Genomic DNA, 5,454 nt, shown 5'->3' with positions numbered 1-5,454 from the left:
ACTGCCCACGCTGTCACCCATGGAACCACTCACCTGCGGAACATCACCCGCGGAACCACCCACGCTCTCATCTTCGGAGCCGCCCTCCTGCGGAAAGTCACCCACGGAGCAGCCCGCCCACGCTATCACCCGTGGAGCCATCCGCATTCTCGGAGGGGACAATTGCCCCGTTGCCCCCCCTGGATCCGCCCCTAAGTCTAAGGCCCCTTCCACATTGGGGCCAGCTTCATTGGAGTACGCCTGCTCAGCGGAGAATCTGTCCACTGATCCCTGCTGAGCAGGAGGGTGGCTGGTCTGTGTCTGCTCTGCATATGCAGGGTGGAAACAGACACATCCTGTTGTTCTCAATACCTGGCTGTAAACGGACCGGACCAAACGGCATGGACCTTATACCATATACCCGACTGCCATCTGTTCTGCCTGACAGGTGGGGAATGGATCCCCATCTGTCTTTTTTTTTTTTAACTAGGATCAGATGTTGGCAGGTTTCAATGGAAACAAGTCCGTTGACACCTGCCATTCCATAGATGAGACTGGAGGGTCCAATCAGTCCGCTAGTGTGAAAGGAGCCTAATCGACAGTTTGCCAAGTCCAAATAACCCCCCCTTGTGTATTTTAGAATAATATTTACATACATATCTTTTTCCAGCTACCTTCTCACTCATCACGATGCAGGCTTCCTTTTCTCATCCGGCAGCATGGAGGGCAGCCCCTGCGCCCCTAATGGATGGGCTGCTGCTGGATCAGAGTATTCAATTTCATCTTGCAGAAAATTTTCAGAAATGTCTGCTATCACACCGCAACCTAGACAAGCCTCAAAGTAGATCATTTCCTCTACATCACTTCCCCTTTAGCCACTTCACACTAGAAAAGCAACACTTTCATGGGAATTTATCAAGCATTCATTAAGCTTTTTCGATGCTTACAAAACACAAAAACAAATAATTATTACATTGCAGCCTACCGATATTTAGATGTGGTCGCATTCATTTTCTTTTATTAGGCCTTTTTTCCTTAATTTTCACCTGGCGTAAAATGTATGTAAAATCTTTATCCTAAAAAGAAAAAAAATATTTGCTGTAATTGGTTAAAAAGTTTTAGCCGAAGTGTGGCTTTAATGGCTTAAAAAAAAAAGAAGAAAAAATGCATTTTGGATTGGTAACCTGCAATATATTTTTGATTTGGAGTTTAATACCGCTTTAATTAAGTTGAGTGAAGCTCGGCACCATTTAACCCAGCACAGGACCAATGATGGACCTTAATGCAGTGGGTCTTCAGGGGGTATCTTTGAAGAGAAGATGAGTATTGCAGCAAATGCTGCATTTGTATTTCAAATATGCTGGGCTATTTATTTTTTTCTTTATAGAAAATGGTAATTAGTCTTTAAACTTAAGCCTTATCCTCCATGTTAAAATTTTCATGTATGCGTTGATAACATAAGCTCACAATGCTTTACGTCTCACTAAACATTTATATATAATGAAGCAGACTCATTACTTACTACATAATTCAGCAATTGTCTAACAAGTCCTCAGATTTGGAATCTCGAGGGAGCACTAATATTGAAGGGCAGTGCAGTTGAGTAGTGTCTGCTGTCACTTTAAATAGAAGAAATGCTATGTTTAATCTGTTGATCTAAATGCTGCTTACCGGAATCTTGGCGCAGAGATACCATAGTAACAGATTGATGCAAACCATCGGCAAAGGTGAAAGGAGACATAGGAAGTGAAGATAATTGTCCCCACCTGAGTCCGATAAGCTGGACTGAAGTCAGGAAACAAATAAAAGATAACATATAAGTATCTTGTCATATGTATATTTCTTGGTTTCAAAATGGCACTGAAGCTGTTTTTAAATGGAAAAAAATATTTAGTGGGATGCTTCCAGCAAGGTAAAGTCTTATAAAAAGAGAAGTGTATACAAAATAGGTGCTTTCCACGGTTATAGGTTGAGGTTTTTGTGTATTTTAAAAGGCAAATGTGAAACTTCACCTACCATATTGATTATGCATTGATATACCCCGTACACACGATCGGACTTTCCGACGTAAAATGTGCGATCGGAGCTTGTTGTCGGAAATTCCTACCACGTGTAGGCTCCATCGGACAGTTTCCATCGGAATTTCTGTTGCGCAAAATTTGAGATCTGGTTCTCAAATTTTCCGACAACAAAATCCGTTCATGCAAATTCCGATCGTGTGTACACAATTCTGAAGCACAAAGTCGTACGTCACCGCATTCTTGACGTTCGGAAATTCCGACAACTTTGTGTGACTGTGTGTATGCAAGACAAGTTTGAACCAACATCTGTCTGAAAATATCCATTGTCTTTGTTGTCGGAATGTGCGATCAATGTCCGATCATGTGTACGGGGCATTAAAGTGGTTGTAAACCCACAAACAAAACTGCAAGACAAAGGCATATTGAGCTAGTATGCATAGCATACTAGCTCATTATGTATTACTTATCTTAGATCCAAGCCCTAGCAGCAGTCCTCGTTCATCGCTCCGGCTGGCTACATCGCTCCCGGAGTTTCTTCCCGGGTATCGCGGGCTCCAGCGCTGTGATTGCCCAGAGCCGTGATGAAATCACTCCCACGTATGTGCAGGGGAGCCGCCGGCAATGGCACAGTCTAACTGAAGCAATAGCATGACGTGCGGTTGCTTCAGTGTGCATGTGCCGATGACGTTGGCACAGATACAAGGGATATCTACTAAACCGTGCAGGTTTAGGAGATATCCTGCGTAGCTATAGGTAAGTCTTATTATAGGCTTACCTGTAGCAAAAAGTGGTTGTAAAGGGTTTACAACCACTTTAAAATGTCAGGTTTCTGTGAAGTAAAAAAATGAGACAAAGATAAATCATTTCAGAACTTTTTCCACCTTTTAGCCCTGTACACACGGTCGGAGATTTCCACAACCAAATCCGTCGGATTTTGTCCGTGGGATTTTGTCCATCGGATCTTGTCCGAAACTGTTGCATACACACGGTCGGACAAAGTTGTCGAAAAATCTGATCATTCAGAACGTGATGACGTAATTTCGTTACGATGGGACTACATTCAGGCTAGTAGCCAATAGCTTTGATGTAGGAATTTGATCTGAGCATGCGTGGCACTTGGTCCGATCAAAATTCTCTACACATGATCGGAGTATGTCCGATCGAACCAGTTGGTCGGGAAATATTTCCAACAAGTTGGAAAATTGGGTCCGACGGATATTCCGACAGAATCAGTCCGATGCATACCACCCACAGTCGGATTATCCCACAACACGGTCCGATAGGACACATTCCGACGGATTCTCCGACCGTGTGTACAAGGGCTAATAGGACCTATAAACTGAAATCTTTTAGGTGGAGGGAGGTAAAAAATAAAATAAAAATAAAAATGGTTGCATAAATGTGCACACCCTTTAACTAATACTTTGTTGAAGCACTTTTAGATTTTATTACAGCACTTTTTTTGGGCATTAGTCTATTAGCATGGCACATATTGAGTTGGCAATACTTGCCCACTCTTCTTGGCAAAAACACTCCAAATCTGTCAGATTACAAGGGCATCTCCTGTGCACAGTCCTCTTCAGATCACCCCACAGATTTTCAATTGGATTCAGATCTGGGCTCTGGCTGGGCCATTCCAAAACTTGAATAAAAATTTTTTCTGGTGAAGCCATTGCTTTGTCGTCATGCTGAAAGATGTTCATGTTCAGCTTTCTAGCAGAAACCTGAAGATTTTGTGCCAATATTGACTGGTATTTGGGACTGTTCATAATTCCCTCTACCTTGACCCAAGGACCCAAGGCCCCAGCTGAAGAAAAACAGCCCCAAAGCATGATGCTGCAAAAAAACATTCTTCATTGTAGGTATGGTGTTCTTTTGGTGATGTGCAGTGTTGTTTTTGCGCCAAACATATCTTTTGGAATTGTGGCCAAAAAGTTCATCCTTGGTTTCATTATAACACTTTTTCCCACAAGCTTTTGGGAGACTTCAGATGTGTTTTTGCTAAATTAAGGCAGGCTTGGATGTTTTTCTTTGTAAGGAAAGGCTTTAGTCTTGCCACTCTACCCCATAGCCCAGACATATGAAGAATACAGGAGATTGCTGTCACATGTACCACACAGCCAGTTCTTACCAGATATTCCTGCAGCTCCTATAATGATGCTGTAGGCCTCTTGGCAGCCTTCATCACCAGTTTTCTTCTTGTCTTTTTATCAATCTTGGAGGGATGTCCAGTTCTTGGTAATGTCACTGTTGTGCCATATTTTCTGCACTCGATGATGACTGTCTTCATTGTGTTCCATGGTATATCTAATGTCTTGAAAATTCTTTTGTACCCTTCTCTTGACTGATACCTTTTAACAGTGAGATCCCTCTGATGCTTTGGAAGCTCTCTGCGGACCATGGCTTTTGCTGTAGGATGCAACTAAGAAAATGTCAGGAAAGACCTACTAGAACAGCTGAACTTTGGGGTTGATCAGAGGCACTTTAAATGATGACAGGTGTGTACTGATTCCTATTTAACATGAGTTTGAATGGGATTGCTTAATTATGAACACAGCTACATCCCCAGTTATAAGAGGGTGTGCACACTTATGCAACCACATTATTTATTTTTTTTGTGATTTTACTTCCCCCCTAAAATATTTCAGTTTATTTTTCAATTGAGCTGTACAGTTTATCTGTCACATTAAAGGTGGAAAAAGTTTTGAAATGATTTATTTTTGTCTCATTTTTTTACATCACAGAAACCTGACATTTTAACAGGGGTGTGTAGACTTTTTTTTATAGCCACTGTATATGGATATTACCATGGCAGCACGGGAGTTTAGGTTGTGGAAACATTTTGTGTCACTTTAGTAAATATTTGAGATGCTCAATGACAGTTTTGCTTGTTGTAACCCAACTTACTACAACATAACCTGCCATTGCTGGTATAGAAAAGGCAAGCAAAACAGAAATATTCAGATTTTAAAAAAAATATTGTGCCTAATGCTATGGCATTAACTGTAGGGAGTTTGATTTCTATTATTCCTATTAGACTCATCAACTAGAGCATCTGAGGGAAGCTGCCACAAGCACAGGCAAAGTAAACACTCTGAGTTATGCCGTGTACACACGACCAGACTTTGACAGCAAAAGTCCGATGGAACGAATCCGCCGGACAATTCGATTGTGTGTGGGTTTCATCGGACCTTTGCTGTCTAAAAATCAGATGGACTTTAGCAATAGAACATGTTTGAAATCTTTGTGCTGGAACCAGTTTCTATTGAGAAATCCGTTCGTCTGTATGCTAGTCCGACGGACGAAAACAGACGCTAGGGCAGCTATTGGCTACTAACTTCCTTAGTCTAGTCCTGTCGTACGTCATCACGTTCTAATCCGTCGGACTTTGGTGTGATTGTGTGTGGCCAAGTCCGTTCGTTCGGAAAGGCCGTCAGAACTCCACCTAAAGTCC

This window comes from Lithobates pipiens, unplaced genomic scaffold, assembly GCF_037356315.1.
Source record: "Lithobates pipiens isolate NorthernLeopardFrog02 unplaced genomic scaffold, aLitPip1_a1.2 Scaffold_19, whole genome shotgun sequence".
NCBI lineage: Eukaryota > Metazoa > Chordata > Amphibia > Anura > Ranidae > Lithobates > Lithobates pipiens.
This window is presented reverse-complemented; position numbering follows the sequence as displayed.